The following is a 19,293-nucleotide window of genomic DNA, read 5'->3' as shown; positions in this document are numbered from 1 at the left end:
CCTTTCAGCTACCGCGCATGCGCCAGGCAGACAGCACCAGTGCGGCAGTATCTAGCCAATGCTGCAGCAGCAGAGGCGGGGATTGGGCAGGGAACCCCGAGGGGTCCCCGTGTCCCTGTCAATCGCCGCACATCCAGTCGGAGGAGGGAACCAGATCTGCGGTGCTGTGCAGTAGAGCTTACCTGGGCAAAATCCATAATGCCTGCCGGCGATCATAACCAGGGGGGTGTGCCATGGGATCAAAACAGAGGGAAGAAAAAACAATACATATTGAAACAATAAAGTGACATAATATACAGGGTTTGAAATATCAACATCTTTAAAATACATAATGTTTCACAAAGAGTCTTGGTATCCAAATGGATGACTAAGTTGTAATGATCCTGGAATATGACCTAAATTTTAATATCAAAGATTGGAGAAAGTCTTTTTAGATCTCTGTTTGAAGTATAAAGTTATTAACTGGTATGTTAGTTATGTATATGTGTATTGGTGAGGATACTAAGGAGCTTTAATGTGGAGTATTCAAAGAAATGGTCTGTATGATTGAGACTCGTTGAGTCCTGGCGCTCTAGTAGCGTTCAGGCGCTCAATCCACAGGGTCTCTTTTTGCAATATGAATTTATCCCACTCACCCCCTCTGGGGCTTTTGGGGATCATGGCCAGAACAGTGAAGAAGACAGAGGAGGTATCAAAACGGTGGTATAAGTCGAGGTGTCGACTAATGGGAGTGAGCATTTTGCCGTTTCCTGAGTAGTATATGTGGTCATTAATTCTCTGTCTTAACTGTCTGGCCGTCTTCCCTACATAAAAAGCTCCGCAGACACAGGTCATGAGGTAAACCACACCCTGTGGGCTGCATGTGGCCAAAAATTTAGGGTAGTGGACCTCACCATTGGGGAGTGGGATGTGATGTCCAGGCAGTATCCAGGGACAAAAAGCACAGTTGCCGCAAGGTGATGTTCCCAATGGTAACTTGGATGTGGATAAGTTATGAGTTTTATAGTGACTAGACACAAGTCTATCTCTCAATGAATTTGCACGTCTGAATACTATTTCGGGATGTGTGTTGATGTATTTACTCAAAATTGGGTCTTCTAATAAGAGGTGCCAATTAGGGATGAGCTTCGAGTTCGAGTCGAACTCATGTTCGACTTGAACATTGGCTGTTCGCAAGTTCGCCGAACAGCGAACAATTTGGGGTGTTCGTGGCAAATTCGAATGCCGCAGAACACCCTTTAAAAGTCTATGGGAGAAATCAAAAGTGCTAATTTTAAAGGCTTATATGCAAGTTATTGTCATAAAAAGTGTTTGGGGACCCGGGTCCTGCCCCAGGGGACATGGATCAATGCAAAAAAAAGTTTTAAAAAGGGCCGTTTTTTCAGGAGCAGTGATTTTAATAATGCTTAAAGTCAAACAATAAAAGTGTAATATCCCTTTAAATTTCGTACCTGGGGGGTGTCTATAGTATGCCTGTAAAGGGGCGCATGTTTCCTGTGTTTAGAACAGTCTGACAGCAAAATGACATTTTGAAGGAAAAAACCCATTTAAAACTACCCGTGGCTATTGCATTGCCGACAATACACATAGAAGTTCATTGATAAAAACGGCATGGGAATTCCCCACAGGGAAACCCCGAACCAAAATTGAAAAAAAAAATGACGTGGGAGTCCCCCTAAATTCCATACCAGGCCCTTCAGGTCTGGTATGGATATTAAGGGGAACCCCGGCCAAAATTTAAAAAAAAAATGACGTGGGGTTCCCCCTAAATTCCATACCAGACCCTTCAGGTCTGGTATGGATTTTAAGGGGAACCCCGCGCCAAAAAAAAAAAAAAACGGAGTGGGGTCCCCCCAAAAATCCATACCAGACCCTTATCGGAGCACGCAACCTGGCAGGCCACAGGAAAAGAGGGGGGGACGAGAGTGCGGCCCCCCTCCTGAACCGTACCAGGCCACATGCACTCAACATTGGGAGGGTGCTTTGGGGTAGCCCCCCAAAACACCTTGTCCCCATGTTGATGAGGACAAGGGCCTCATCCCCACAACCCTGGCCGGTGGTTGTGGGGGTCTGCGGGCGGGGGGCTTATCGGAATCTGGAAGCCCCCTTTAACAAGGGGACCCCCAGATCCCGCCCCCCCGTGTGAAATGGTAAGGGGGTACTTACCCCTACCATTTCACTAAAAAACTGTCAAAAATGTTAAAAATGACAAGAGACAGTTTTTGACAATTCCTTTATTTAAATGCTTCTTCTTTCTTCTATCTTCCTTCATCTTCTTCTTCTTCTGGTTCTTCTGGCTCTTCTGGTTCTTCCTCCGGCGTTCTCGTCCAGCATCTCCTCCGCGGCGTCTTCTATCTTCTTCTCCTCGGGCCGCTCCGCACCCATGGCATGGGGGGAGGCTCCCACTCTTCTCTTCATCTTCTTCTTCATCCTCTTCTCTTCTTCTTTCTTCTCTTCTTCTCTTCTTCATTTTCTTCTCCGGGCCGCTCCGCATCCATGCTGGCATGGAGGGAGGCTCCCGCTGTGTGACGGCGTCTCCTCGTCTGATGGTTCTTAAATAATTGGGGGCGGGGCCACCCGGTGACCCCACCCCCTCTGACACACGGGACATGATAGGACTTCCCTGTGGCATTCCCCGTGACGTCACAGGGAAGTCCCGTCAAGTCACAGTGCGTCAGATGGGTGGGGTCACCGGGTGACCCCGCCCCCCGTTATTTAAGAACCGTCAGACGAGGAGACGCCGTCAAACAGCGGGAGCCTCCTTCCATGCCACCATGGATGTGGAGCGGCCCGGAGAAGAAGATGAAGAAGAGAAGAAGATGAAGAAGAGAAGAAGATGAAGAGAAGAGCAGGAGCCTCCCTCCATGCCATGGGTGCGGAGCGGCCCGAGGAGAAGAAGATAGAAGATGCCGCGGAGGAGATGCTGGACGAGAACGCCGGAGGAAAAACCAGAAGAGCCAGAAGAACCAGAAGAAGAAGATGAAGGAAGATAGAAGAAAGAAGAAGCATTTAAATAAAGGAATTGTCAAAAACTGTCTCTTGTCATTTTTAACATTTTTGACAGTTTTTTAGTGAAATGGTAGGGGTAAGTACCCCCTTACCATTTCACACAGGGGGGGCCGGGATCTGGGGGTCCCCTTGTTAAAGGGGCTTCCAGATTCTGATAAGCCCCCACCCGCAGACCCCCAAACCACCGGCCAGGGTTGTGGGGATGAGGCCCTTGTCCTCATCAAAATGGGGACAAGGTGTTTTGGGGGGCTACCCCAAAGCACCCTCCCAATGTTGAGGGTATGTGGCCTGGTACGGTTCAGGAGGGGGGGCTGCACTCTCGTCCCCCCCTCTTTTCCTGCGGTCTGCCAGGTTGCGTGCTCGGATAAGGGTCTGGTATGGATTTTTGGGGGGACCCCACGCCGTTTTTTTTTTTTTTTGGCGCGGGTTCCCCTTAAAATCCATACCAGACCTGAAGGGTCTGGTATGGAATTTAGGGGGAACCCCACGTCATTTTTTTTTTATTTTGGCCGGGGTTCCCCTTAATATCCATACCAGACCTGAAGGGCCCGGTATGGAATTTAGGGGTCTCCCACGTCATTTTTTTTTTTTTAATTTTGGTTCGGGGTTTCCCTGTGGGGAATTCCCATGCCGTTTTTATCAATTAACTTCTATGTGTATTGTCGGTAATGCAATAGCCTGAAGGGTCTGGTATGGAATTTAGGGGGAACCCCACGTCATTTTTTTTTTTATTTTGGCCGGGGTTCCCCTTAATATCCATACCAGACCTGAAGGGCCTGGTATGGAATTTAGGGGTCTCCCACGTCATTTTTTTTTTTTTAATTTTGGTTCGGGGTTTCCCTGTGGGGAATTCCCATGCCGTTTTTATCAATGAACTTCTATGTGTATTGTCGGCAATGCCATAGCCACGGGTAGTTTTAAATGGGTTTTTTCCTTCAAAATGTCATTTTGCTGTCAGACTGTTCTAAACACGGGAAACATGCGCCCCTTTACAGGCATACTATAGACACCCCCCAGGGACGAAATTTAAAGGGATATTACACTTTTATTGTTTGACTTCACTGCTCCTGAAAAAACAGCCGTTTTTAAAACTTTTTTTTGCATTGATCCATGTCCCCTGGGGCAGGACCCGGGTCCCCAAACACTTTTTATGACAATAACTTGCATATAAGCCTTTAAAATTAGCACTTTTGATTATTCATGTTCGTGTCCCATAGACTTTAACGGTGTTCGCATGTTCAAGCGAACTTTTTTCCTGTTCGCATGTTCTGGTGCAAACCGAACAGGGGGGTGTTCGGCTCATCCCTAGTGCCAATGTGTGTTCATAATTTTTCTGATATCGTGATGATGAGATGAAAATTTAGTAAATACTTTGACAGTGGACTCTTTGGATCGGACTCGAGTTGTATATAGTATATTTCGTGTTTTGCACTTGGCTTTATTGAAAGCCTGACGCAAAAGGGATCGGCTATATCCTCGTACTAGTAGGCGTGATCTTAACAAGCTTGCTTGATGTTGGAAATCTGATGTATGTGTGCAGTTACGGTGAAGTCGGATATATTGCGCATATGGTATGCTCCGGATGAGTGCCGGAGGGTGTGCACTGGCGGCGTGCAGCAATGTATTCCCGGCTGTCGTTTTATGAAATAGGTTTGTTGCTAGTGTGTTGTTAGCGTCCTTGTAGATCACAAGATCTAGAAAGTTAGTGGTTCTGACATCGCAATTGTAAGTAAATTTTAAATTAAACTGATTAGTGTTCAAAGCTTGGATAAATTGCTTTAGAGATTTGTGAGTGCCCGTCCAAATGATGAAAATGTCATCAATGTAACGTTTCCAACATAAAATGTGATCTGTAAATTTGGTTAGAGGCTCATGGGAGAAAAGGTGACGTTACCACCCCCCCAGGTACAGATTTGCGTAGCCAGGGGCACAACAGGTGCCCGTGGCCATGCCCTGCACCTGGAGGTAGTGGGAGTCCATAAATTCAAACCAGTTGTGAGTCAGAATGAAATTAAGTAGTTTCAAAATGAAATCATTGTAACTCCAATGGTGGTGATCCTCCTCATAGAGGAAGGTGCGGGCCATCTCGACTCCCCGCTCGTGAGGGATACTGGCGTACAAAGCCTCCACATCCAGGGTCACAAGCAGGGAGTCAGGAGGGACCGACAAGCCTTCAATTTGTTTGAGTAAATCTAGAGTATCCTTGGTGTATGAGGGTAGAGCCATAACATGAGGCATTAGTGTAGCATCTACCAATTTGCTGGCATTCTCAGTGAGACTACCAATACCCGAAATTATCGGTCTCCTAGGGGGCGAAAGAGGGTCCTTATGCACTTTCAGGAGTGCATAGAACGTCGCCACCCTGGGAGACCGAACATTCAGGTAATCGTAGATGTCTTTATTAATTAAACCTCTAGAATAGGCATCATTAATGATGTCAAGAAATTGATCCCTAAAAGAGGAAGTACATGACAGAGGAATTTGTCGATACCAATGTTGGTTGGATAAGATGTTCAGACACATGGTTTCATAGAAGTGCCTAGTCATGAGGACTATATTGCCACCCTTATCGGCAGCTTTAACAATCACAACAGGGTGGTTTTGTATTTTCAAACTGGCTTGGCGTTGTGTTAAAGTTAGGTTGCTTTTTCTAAAGGGAATGTCCATTTGTTTAATGTCGCTCACAACGCTTTGTAAGAAGGCCCAGGCCTGGGAATTTAGAGATAGGTCAGGAAATTGTCTAGATTTAGGTTTAAATTTGGTAACTAGAGGTGTGGGAGTGGTACTATCGGTTATATTAGTGTCATTGTTTTCGTCTAGGAGTAACATCAAGTCACGGAGGGCCCGAAAGTCCTCCATCTTAAAGTGCTTAATACTTTCAGAGAGGTCTTGTTCCTCTTTTGCTCTTAAACGATCTTTGTCGAATAAGAATTTATAGGTTAAGTTACGAATATTCATGTAAACATCCTTGATAGTTTCATATTTGTCAATTTTTTGTGTAGGACAGAAGCTTAAGCCAAGCTTTAACACACTGAGTTCTTGTTCAGTAAAATGATAGGGGGTAAGGTTTATAACATCTAGTCCTAAGTGTGGGGCGGCTGTGTCCCCAGTATTTGAAAATTTAAGGTAGGTGTAATGATTTGGTTGATGTGAGAGTCAAGAGTGCTTTGCTTCTTGCAAGCTTGTGACTGAGTGAGGGACAGTGAATTGGATATGTTTAGAGGATTAGAAAAATTAGGCTGGAGAATGGTGTTTGTAGATGTATTGGTTGCTGGTGTGTTGCTCGAAAAACCTCCCGTTGATGCCAAGGGTTGGGGTGTATTTAGTGTATTGTTGGTTCGACTCTGCAGGTTTAATATTTGCAGTGCCTTTTGGGCGTTAGATCCCATATATTTAGTCTGTGAGCTATTCCACCACCTCTTTCAGAAGAAACACCCTGACGGAGTGAAATGTCAAAGAATTTTGTATCATGTTTATCAGTTTTTTTCTTAGGATAGGGTGTAAAGTGCCCTCCACCATATTGTCTCTTACATGCACCAGTGTCGTTGGACGCCATGTTTTGTTCTCTTCCCATTGGTATCTATGAGGGAAAAATAGACAGAGAAGAATCAGAATCTATTTCAGTATCTTCATCAGTAAAAACCATTTCATTTCCTGATTGTTTCCTTCTATAATTTGTTTTCCTAGGTCCGCGGTTTTGAAAAGAAGTCTGCCAGCGGTAGGCATAACCTTCAATGAAGGCTGTCTTATCTTTAGTAAATTTGTTCTGTTTTTTGAAAATAATTTCCTTATTTATTTTAGTGATGTAATCTTTAACCTCTTGCCATTTTTTGTTGAATTGTGTATGATTTTTAAGAGTGTCACTAGCAGCTTGAAACGCAATAATTTCTTGATCTAAATTAACAAGTTTGGTTTGATAATGGGCAATTAAGAGCTTAATAAGCTCATTACTATGTTGAGTTAGGATCTTTTCCCATGCATTTTTGAACTCAGAGCTCACATTCTGAAAAGATGGAAATAGTTGGACCCTTAAACCGATGGGACTTATACTTTCCCATGAGTATTGTTGGAGAAAATCCACATGCCAGTGCAAATTCAATTTTTTCTTTAATAATTTTTTCATTTTACTTATATATTGATTGAGTCCTATTTATTGTCCCGTATCAGTTTGACAACTAGCCTGAACATCATTAATGTAGCCTAACCATGCAGTCCTCACAAAGTCCATATTGGACCAGCCTGCTAACTAGTCAAAATATTGGATACCAATAAAATATCTAAGTTTTATTAATTAGAGGCAGCAGAATATTACATTTAAAAATGTCACCTTTTCAAAGGGAAAAAAATGGGTGCTTCCACCCCGATACTTTAATTAAGAAAAGAATCCCAATTAAGTTAGCACCTAAAACCAGGGTGACACTGTAGGTACTCTTGAAAAAAGTGTGCCAACGTCCCTATAATTTGTATGTGAGATATGAAAACTACTGGAGTTGGACTTTGGAGGCACACAGGTAAGTAGACTATGAAAAGTAAAAGGATTTTTGGATTGAGTTGATTGAGTTTAAATTACAAAAATGGACACAATTATTAAAATCAATACAGTATCAATATAACAAATATATTGTGTATATAGAGTGGATCCTATCCTGCGTGTATTTTTAACCCTACTATTAGTACATAAAATCCAACATTCAAATAAAAAAAAGGGAAAGATAACTTCCCAGATATAGATTGCAGTTATGAATGTAGGAACGAAGGTTGTGGGTTGAGTTGCAGGGGCAGTAGGTATTCCACTTTATATGCTCTCTATACGCTCGACATGTTGCGCGTCAAAAAAGGCTTTTTCAGGAGCTAGAGGTAGTTCTGCTGAATATATATGAAAAAATATAACAATAAGTACATATACATTATAAACAAAAATTAGAACAGAGTATACATTAATGTGAAATAGAAATGTGTAATAAAACTTCAGCCTGTTGTAGTGATCCATGGAGAAAGCCCCATAAAGGAAAATGGTCAAACGGGGGCCAAAGGTACAACCCGGTAACTGGGGAGGCCATTTAATTGACACATGTAATGCCTATATATATATATATATATATATATATATATATATATATATATATATATAAATGTGGAAAATGTGAAAAAATGTGTAAATATCAATAAAAGTAATCTCTTGTACATAAAACACAAACTCCTAATGCCTCCCAATCTCCTTGAAGCTGTTACAGATACCCGATTGCTACAAAAAAGTAATTTGAGCCAATGTGAGATATTTAGATAGGGGGCAGAGCCTGTTTGTCAAGAAACAGAAGTTTGAAGCTAGAAAAACAAAATTGGGTATACAGATATAGATGAATATAAATTAATATAGAATATAGCTTACCACCTATGGTCAGACAAAATCAATAGATTGTAACTGTAATGATGCTGTTGATAGAGCAAGCAATCAAAAGGGTGCGTTAAAAATGATAGTATGTATTGGACGTAACGGAAGCACCAGAGTAACCCCAGTTTCTGAGAGTAGGTGCCAATAGAAAGCCATTAGCGATGGCTAAAGAGACCAGTATTTCTAATATAGAAAAACAACATTATAATTGTAAAGTAATACTATGCATGTGTAACATTCCAGTGTTAGTTTAAAAATGTTACAAAAAGTAAATTCAGTGCTAGTGTATGTGCAGGCTTACCTGGAGTTCAATGGGCACACTTTCTTCAAGAGTACCTACAGTGTCACCCTGGTTTTAGGTACTAACTTAATTGGGATTCTTTTCTTCTCCCTTGCGATATAATCGTGAAGCCTCATTTTTACTCGGTTAAGGAGGAGGTGATGAGAATGTCCAGGGGAACTGAAGACCTCAAGCTGCTCAGCCACAGGATTCAGATATTCGCTGACTTTTCACCATACACGGTACAGAAGAGGCATTCTCTCAAACCGCTGATCCAACATTTGATCTAAAAAGAAATTACCTACCGCTAGTCGTTCCCCCTGTGCCTGAATTTTGTATACAAAAATAGAAACTATGGCTTCTCAACCCTCACTGAAGGTGAACGCCTCTTATTGCATCTAGGCCTGATCTCACAAGACCCATCATACCCCCAGCAGGGCAGGAATACTCCCGCATCTATGAAATGGCCACCACCAGGGAGTCTGCTGCAACCTTCCTGGCTGAAACAGAGCTCCAAACGCACCAAAGAAAATTTCCCAACTTGATGTTTTGGCCCCCTTAGGATCAGGGCTCTGATCCGGAACTTTCCTTTTGTCAACTGCGGTCCAGAGTTAATCTTTTGATCCTACTTATAACTTACTCTTCTCAAGGATCCCTGGGCTTTACAGACATTCCACAGCTAGGACCTTAACTGTAATCATCCCTTCTGATGAAACTCTCCCGAGGAACGGCCTTTACTACACGCCTTTTGGGACTGTGCGGAGGAGGGGAAACGTATACCCCTTTGCAGGACCTTGGCTCTTATGAGCTGCTCAGGATAATTTTTGGGGCCTTACTCCCATTAATGGGCATTCCAATGGGTTTTTCCAGAGTAGAGGGGGGAACGAATTTATATAAATTGCCCTATCTGGACATATCTCCCCTCAATTTGAATTACAGACGCAACGGGTGTGGTCTTCTGGGCAGTAGGGAAAGACTGTCTCCCTCATGCTCTGGGAGACAGGGTTCTCCCCATCTTGATCTGCCTTCCCCCCTGGGCTCTAGGGAGGAGGACTGAGCCCCTCAGGGGGAGAATAGATGAGAGAACAAATTCTCTGTTAAGTTTTCTTTTGCATTTAAGTTGTTCATGTTTTTTGGGTTGCTCTGACAGTTATCTCAAGGAAGATTGCCTTTTGACATCCTCCTTTCTTATAGATATATTCTACTGGTGGCAGGGCAGTGGTGGTTCCAGTGCACCTCCATTAGGAGCCAAGAGTGCAGTTACTGCCATTGGTTCTTTTCCCGGCTGCCCCAAGGGTGGGGCACTGGCCCTCTCAGCTTATAGGGTCAGGATGGGCTCCCTCATCCTACCCTGGGAAATGGGGGGTCTAGGGGCCCCCAAGTTTCTAAGCAAGATCACTTTTGTTTACAAGTATATTTGATATTGAAAGTTGATATAACTTTTGTGCTTTCTCTTCTTCTCTCTTTCATCTCTTTTCTCCCCTTTCCCTCCCTTATTCATTTGAACACTCACAGGCTCAGGGTTTGACTTCGATCTCTCCTCCCAGGTCTTGACATGACGACTTTCACCACACTAGGGCTCTTTGGAGCTCCGACCTTCATCCGGCAAGGTAAGATCTTTAATGCAATCCTGACCTCACCTCCCCTATATAATGGCTAACCCTCACACTAGGAAGCCTACTCTTAAAATCATATCACATAACTCTCAGGGACTCAACTCCCCCATTAAACGCAGAAAACTTTTTCAACTTTACCAGTCTATGCACACGGATGTCCTCATTAATATTTTGCAATCGGAAACTGTGTTGGACTCCCAGGGGCGTTTCATTTTAGTCTCAGGGACCATGGATGGAAAATTATATACATTTGTCTCTTACTACTCTCCCAACAAGGGTCAGAAAGTTTATTTTGACTCCCTATTGCATAAACTACAACCACATCTTAAGGGCACAATCTTCATTGGCGGGGACTCCAACACGGCTTTTGATTTCTCCATGAATAAGACGGGTTCTGGTATCCCTAAACCTAAATGCCCTACCAGACAAAGTGCTAACATAGCGAAACTTCTACATGAAATGGGATTAATAGACATTTGGAGGGAGATTCACCCACATTCTAAAGACTACACGCATTACTCAGCTCCCCATGATTCCTATGCCAGGATAGACCACATCTTCACTAGGCCCTCTACGATTCCTTTGGTTTTGAATTCTAAGATAGTGGACATCTCCCTATCCGACCACTCGATGATCATGCTGGTAACTCAAAGAACCTCGGGACGTACTGACCCCCCCGATGGCATCTACAGGAATCTTTATTAAGTGACCCCATTCAGTGTGCCATAATAGAAGGAGCCATCAAGGAATATCTTAATATCAATTCTATAAATGATGTTTCCCCTGAGATTGTGTGGGCTGCACACAAGTCAGTAATCAGGGGGAAGCTAATCCAAATAACAGCCAAGCTTAGGTCGGAAAACAAAGCGGACATGATTAAACTCACAGCAGATTTCAAGTCCCTCTCACAAGCTCACAAGCTAAACCCTTCCCCAGAATTACTAGATAAATTGGATAAAGCTTGGGCACTTCTAAACCTGAATCTCACTATAACAGCTGAAAAACACCTCAGATGGTCGGGGCTAAATTCTATTCTATTCCCTAAATTCACTTTTGTTTACAAGTATATTTGATATTGAAAGTTGATATAACTTTTGTGCTTTCTCTCCTTCTTTCTTTCATCTCTTTTCTCCCCTTTCCCTCCCTTATTCATTTGAATGCTCACAGGCTCAGGGTTCGACTTCGATCCCTCCTCCCAGGTCTTGACACAACGACTTTCACCACACTAGGGCTCTTTGGAGCTCCGACCTTCATCCAGCAAGGTAAGATCTTTAACACAATCCTGACCTCACCTCCTCTATATAATGGCTAACCCTCACACTAGGAAGCCTACTCTTAAAATCATATCACATAACGCTCAGGGACTCAACCCCTCCCCTTTAGATGCAGAAAACTTTACCAACTTTACCAGTCTATGCACACGGATGTCCTCTTCCTCCAAGAGACTCACTTCCCCACATCTTACCAACCCACGTTTCTTCACCAGCACTTTCCCCAATTTTTCCTCGATTCTGCAAATAACAAAACAAAGGGCGTTGCCATTTGCTTCGCCAAACACATTAATATTTTGCAATCAGAAACTGTGTTGGACTCCCAGGGACGTTTCATTTTAGTCTCAGGGACCATTGATGGAGAATTATATACATTTGTCTCTTACTACTCTCCCAACAAGGGTCAGAAAGTTTTTTTTGATTCCCTATTGCATAAACTCCAACCACATCTTAAGGGCACAATCTTCATTGGTGGGGACTCCAACACAGCTTTTGATTTCTCCATGGATAAGACGGGTTCTGGTATCCCTAAACCTAAACGCCCTACCAGACAAAGTGCTAACATAGTGAAACTTCTACATGAAATGGGATTAATAGACATTTGGAGGGAGATTCACCCACAGTCTAAAGACTACACGCATTACTCAGCTCCCCATGATTCCTATGCCAGGATAGACCACATCTTCACTAGGCCCTCTACGATTCCTTTGGTTTTGAATTCTAAGATAGTGGACACCTCCCTATCCGACCACTCCATGGTCACGCTGGTAACTCAAAGAACCTCGGGACGTACTGGCCCCTCCGATGGCGTCTACAGGAATCTTTATTAAGTGACCCCATTCAGTGTGCCATAATAGAAGGAGCCATCAAGGAATATTTTAATATCAAAATTTGCGACAGTGTCAAACACCCGCAGGTCCAAAGGAAAAGGAACCGGGGTGTATGGCTGGCCCCACTCTATCCACACTGGTCCAACCCACAAACGAGGGGACACCCAACAATCCCACCGTTCAGGGGGAACTGAATCACAACACTATAGCCAGATGGGCATCAAAGTGTCCACAAGCCAGTCAAAAAGTCTGGATGAGAGCCAGAAAGGGAGAAGACCATGTCTGTGTAAAATGTAACACAGGTAATTGAATGAGTGGATCTTCACAGCATCACGGTATAAAAATGCAGGGCTTCTTCCTGTTAGGATAGGGACTATCGTGCAGCACCATCCGGACCGTCCATTGCCGTATAGGGCCCTAGAAAAACTATTTATGTTACTAGATAAATTGGATAAAGCTCGGTCACTTCTAAACCTGAATCTCACTACAACATCCCTCTCTAAACAACACAGTGACTTTCTCGAAAGTCCTTTCTCCCAGTCAGAGGTCCTAGACACAATTAATTCTCTAAAAATAGGTTCTGCACCAGGACTGGACAGATTTTCCGGGGTACTATAAGAAGTTTGCACCTACACTAGCCCCACACCTTTCAAAATTTTTCAACTTCCTTAGAGAAGGTTCTCCTTTAGGGACAGACCTAAATGCAGCTTATATCTCAATGATCCCCAAACCAGAGAAAGACCCCAGTGAGGTTGGAAATTATCGGCCAATATCATTCATCAATAATGACATTAAGATCCTAACCAAAATTATGGCGAATGGGGTGTCAAGCTTCATTCCCTCATATATCCACAGAGATCAGGTGGGTTTTATCCCTGGGTGGCAAGGTACGGACCAGATTAAAAGGACCATTGATATTATATCCCTTTTACAATCCCACTGGGTTGATGGCCCCCCTCAAAAAGGTTTTCTTTTATCAATTGACCTACATAAGGCCTTTGATTCCATAGAATGGACATACCTGTTTGACATCCTACAAAAATGGGGATTTGGTCAGTACTGCCTAAATCTAATTCTCTCCCTGTACTCTAACCCGACAGCACAGGTTTGTCTGATGGGTAGATACTCGACTTTGTTCCCTATAGGCAGGGGCACCAGACAGGGGTGTCCACTATCTCCCCTCCTATATGCAATAGCTATAGAAACCCTGGCCATAGCTATCAGATCAAACCCAGACATTAAAGGGGTACAGTGCGGAGATCAGGAACATAAATGCGCACTCTATGCTGATGACCTCATACTGTATATTACCTCCCCCCTAATCTCCATTCCGGGGATATACAAAGTTCTAAACGCATTCAGTGCAATGTCAGGTCTGACGGTTAATATGAATAAATCCACTGCACTGAATGTTACGGTACCTACTGGCCTTCTTTCACAACTCGCTAGCAATTTTGACTTCCCCTGGGCCCATGGGACCATCCGATATCTTGGAATCAACCTCACATTGGATATCAGTAGCCTCTTCAAAGCTAACTATCCCTCTATGATTTATAAATGCAGGGGTGAACTTGATAAATGGTCAAGGTGTGGTCTGTCCTGGCTGGGAAAGGTACACGTGGTGAAAATGACAGCTTCTTCCACGCCTCCTATACTTATTCTGCTCCCTACCAATCCCACTGACGAAAAGTTTCCTCCGCAAACACCAGTTGGATATTACGTGCTTTGTCTGGGGAAAGAAGGGATACAGATGCTCATCCAGCGTCCTTCTTTGCCTTAAATCCTAGGGCGGATTGGGACTTCCAGATCAATGGGGATACTACCAGGCTGCTCAAATGGCTCAAATATCAATGATCTTCTCTAAGGGTCCAAAACCAGACTGGCTCTCTATAGAAAGAAGGGCAACGCCTCTCAACACCCTTGACTACCTCCTGTGGTGTGATCCAAAAATCAGACCAGCCATAATGGCTCCCACCCTGTCACACTCCATATCACTCTGCACCAAGCTATTCAGACAAGCTATCCTGACCTCTCCTCTAAAACCTCTATCACATATTTTTCATAATGCTGACTTCCCTCCGGGAGTAAACATACAAGCATTTAGATGGTGGACTGATAAAGGTCCCTATCAGATTGGTCACTTCCTTACCCCAACTGGCCCTCTAACCCTATCTTACTGTTAGAAAAAACTCGACATGCCGGACTCAGAAAAATTTAGATTCACCCAATTTTCACATTTTCTAATATTTGGCGTAACAATTCGGAACCTCCATCCATTACCCCTTACCAACACTGGTGCTCGAATATCCAGGACCAGAAAGGGGGCATCTCCTTTATCTATACGGCGCTCATGACAAAACCTGACAAACCAGTATACGCTAAGACCTGGGAGGAGGATACAGGCCAAACTTGGACACCAGCAGAATGGTCCAGATCCTGGACTCGCTCCTACAAAGGTATTTGCAATATCTCTCTCATAGAAGCCAGTCTAAAGGTTATATCAAAGTGGTTCCTTCCAGATTGGCAATGATTTTTCCTGAAACATCCCTTCTATGTTTTAGAGGTTGTTCGCTCGAGGGCTCAATGATTCACACTTGTTGGACCTGCCCTCGTATCAGAACATTTTGGCAGAAAATCTTCCGAATTATCAGTAACTTATTTAAAACGTCAGTAGTCCCCAACATACACATAGCTCTCATTAATCAGAATGTTCCTAGTTTGCCTATACACTCACAAGTACTATCCTACTTTATTCTGGAGCTAAAATTACCATTGCTAAACGCCCACTGTATCCCTCAAGAGCTGTATTAGGAAAATTTTGTGGATTATGTCTCAGGAGCATTTAGTAGCTAAACTCAATGATAAAGTAGGGAGGTTCATGACCACCTGGAAACCGTGGGCCTCACTTCCGGGAATGACAGCAGGATCTGGTATTAACCCCTCCACTCCCTGATCCAACCTCATCCTCATCCTTCTCTTTCCTCCCCCTCTTCATTTTCTATGTTTTCTCTCTTCCTTCTCTGGGACTCTCTTGTTCCTTAGCACATAGGGAACTGCAGTTTTCCCCAAGGGGAAGACTGCGCAAAATTTTTATGGTACTGTCGGGGGGCTCTTGCTCCTCCCACAACTACAGTTATCTCCCACACTTAGGGATGTACTACAAACTGGAGGGCACTACCTTTATTGCCTTCCATTACCTCCCCGGCGACCGCCTCTAGGGGAACGGAAGTGGACCCTGGGGGGTCACTGCACACACCTTCAGGAAGATCCCATTGGGGAAGGGTGTGTCGGGCATCCCGGTCAGTCCATAACCAATATCACGGAGGTGGCTATGGGCCCCTATGGCAGTCCTTTCAATGATACAGCCCTACTTAACCTGTAGCTCTATCTCAACATTCATTTTCGGTTATCCACAATGATATTGTCTAAGTACTTGATATTTGTGAGTTCATTGTGCACATATATGCGCTTATATACTGTTCATCATATAAAAATCAATAAAATATTTGAAATTTTAAAAAAATGCTACGATGGCACAAAACCTTCAGGATTTCTAAGGGCGTAAATTTTTTATTTCACTCCTCACTACCTATCACAGTTTTGAAGGACATAAAATGCTAAGATGGCACAAACCCCCCCAAATGGCCCCATTTTGGAAAGTAGACACCCCAAGCTATTTGCTGAGAGGCATGGTGAGTATTTTGCAGCTCTCATTTGTTTTTGAAAATGAAGAAAGAAAAGAAAAATGTATTTTTTTTTCTTTTTTCAATTTTCAAAATTTTGTGACAAAAAGCGAGGTCTGCAAAATACTCACCATACCGCTCAGCAAATAGCTTTCAATCAAAAATCAAAAATTTTCACCCTTAGAAACCCTGAAGGTTGTGCTTGGTTTTTGGGGTTCTGTACGCGGCTAGTCTCCCAAATAGTCTCACACATGTGGTATCCCTGTACTCAGGAGAAGAAACAGAAGCAACAGAATGTATTTTGGGGTGTAATTTCACATATGCCCATGGCATGTTTGAGCAATATATCATTTAGCGACAACTTTGTGCAAAAAAAAAAAAAATTGTCTTTTTCCCACAACTTGTGTCACAATATTAAATATTCCATGAACTCGACATGCCTCTCAGCAAATAGCTTGGGGTGTCTACTTTCCAAAATGGGGTCATTTGGGGGGGTTTTGAACTGTTCTGGCATTTTAAGCACAACATTTAGAAGCTTATGTCACACATCACCCACTCTTCTAACCACTTGAAGACAAAGTCCTGACACTTTTTGTTTACATGAAAAAATATTACTTTGAATCCCCAAACATTATATATTTTTTTAAAGCAAAGGCCCTACAGATTAAAATGGTGGGTGTTTCATTTTTTTTTTCACACAGTATTTGCGCAGCGATTTTTCAAACGCATTTTTTTTGGGAAAAAACACACTTTTTTAATTTTAATGCACTAAAACACACTATATTGCCCAAATGTTTGATGAAATAAAAAAGATGATATTAGGCCGAGTACATGGATACCAAACACAACATGCTTTAAAATTGCGCACAAACGTGCAGTGGCGACAAGCTACATACATTTTTAAAAGCCTTTAAAAGCCTTTACAGGTTACCACTTTAGATTTACAGAGGAGGTCTACTGCTAAAATTACTTCCCTCGATCCGACCTTCGCGGTGATACCTCACATGCATGGTGCAATTGCTGTTTACATTATACGCCAGACCGACGCTTGCATTCGCCTTTGCACAAGAGCAGGGGGGGACAGGGATGCTTTTTTTTTTTCTTTCTTTTTTTTTTTGCTTTTTTATCTTATTTTTAAACTGTTCCTTTCATTTTTTTTTAATCATTTTTATTGTTATCTCAGGGAAAGTAAATATCCCCTATGATAGCAATAGGTAGTTACAGGTACTATTTTTTGAAAAAATTGGGGTCTTTCCTCTGCCCTCAAAGCATCTGACCACACCAAGATCGGTGTGATAAAATGCATTCCCAATTTCCTAATGGTGCTGTTTACATCTGGCGAAATCAAAGTCATGAAATGCTCGTAGCTTCTGGTTTCTTAGGCCATAGAGATGATTGGAGCCATTCTGGTCTCTGATCAGCTCTATGGTCAGCTGGACGAATCACCGGCTGCATTCTTGGGTTCCCTGTTGGGACGGGAGAGTCAGAGAAAACCATGGAAGACGGTGGGGGGGGGACATTCCCTCCCACTGCTTGTAAAAGCAGTCTAGAGGCTGATTGCTTTTACATGAAAGCCGACCGCTGGCTGAAAAGAATGATACCAAGATGATACCTAAACCTGCAGGCATCATTCTGGTATAACCACTCAAAGTTCAGCAACATACCAGTACATTGCTGGTCCTTGTTGGGCATATATTGTAATCTTTTTTTCATGCAGCCTGTGGACTGAACGAAAAAAAGAGATGATCGTGGGTATGACCACCGTTAGAATACCTCCCTTCATCCACCAACTTCTAATGATGGGCATACATACACCATTTATATATGCCGAAGCATGGGGGCATCCGCCCCAAAAGTTAGGAGCAAATCGCTCCTCCGCCCCTGCTGCCCCCATGCTTCGGCATATATGCTCTTTTTTTTAACTGTGGTGGTGAAATCACCTCCGACAGCACTGGAGTCACAGCTTTATGTATCGTGGGAGCAAACGCTGTTGCCGTCAAGATAAATAAATCCGCGCTGCAACTGAATGGCGTACCTGAAAGCAAAAAAATGGTTAACAAAAAAACACAGTAAACAGTAAAATATAAAAAAATTACATACCTGAAAAGCAAACATGATAAAACATAATAACAATAAAACATTGCAGAATAGAATACAGTAAAAAAGAGCAGAACAATTATAGAGAGAATAGAGAGAGAGACAACAATAAAACAAAAACTATTTTTGTTTTTTATTTTATATTTTTTGTGTATTTTTTTTCTTTTTTTACATTTTTTTTATAACTGTAACTTTTGTAACTGTAACCGGTTCCAGGTTTGGGTCTCTCAAAATGCAATGGCATCTTGGGAGACCCTGTGAAAGTGTGCCCAGTCTGTGCAATGCTGTATCCTACGCTAAAACTCAACTAGCGTATAGTCAAAACATTCACCAATGCAAAGACCAGTATTGTCAGGACAGGAGGGACAATAATAGCGGGTGTAACGCCTATATCCGCGCTTTCTACAGGCACAACATTTTCTTTGGGGGGCTCGTTGAGTAGGGGTACTTGGGAGGACATAGGAAAAATGCCTCTCATGCAGCTGGCTTACTGCATTTGGTTAGGGAAGGTGATTTGGAGCACCGTCTGGAAACAGAAGGGCTCTGACGATCTCTTACTGGAATTTAAGGAAGGATCCAGTCCGTCCTGTAGCTCTGTATAGCACATGAGCATTCAGCAAAGCCAATTGAAATAAGTATACAGACACTTTTTTATACCAGCATCTGGCCTTACTAGGTACAGCGCCAACAACTGGTCGTTGAGGTCCACCCCTCCCATATTTTGGTTATATTCGTGGACACAGAGGGGATTCTCCACAACACCAGTCACCGTAGTAATTTGGACCGTCGTGTCTGCATGAAGGGAGGTAAGAACAAAAACATTCTTATTATCCCTCCACTTCATAGCGAGCAAATTATTACACTGCAAGCAGGCTCTCTCCCCAAGCCTAAGACGGGAATCTACAAGCCGCTGGGGAAAGCCCCGGCAATTAGGTCGCACGGTGCCACATGTTCCAATCTGATGATCAAAAAGGTGACTAAAAAGTGGCACGCTCATGTAATAATTGTCCACATATAGGTGGTATCCCTTTCCGAATAAGGGTGACACCAAGTCCCACACAATCTTGCCAGCACTTCCTATGTAGTCAGGGCAGTTTGTTGGCTCTACGTGGCTA

Source organism: Aquarana catesbeiana, linkage group LG01 (assembly GCF_042186555.1).
Source record: "Aquarana catesbeiana isolate 2022-GZ linkage group LG01, ASM4218655v1, whole genome shotgun sequence".
In the NCBI taxonomy this organism is placed as follows: domain Eukaryota; kingdom Metazoa; phylum Chordata; class Amphibia; order Anura; family Ranidae; genus Aquarana; species Aquarana catesbeiana.
The sequence above is the reverse complement of the archived record's forward strand: the minus strand, read 5'-3'. Positions refer to the sequence as shown.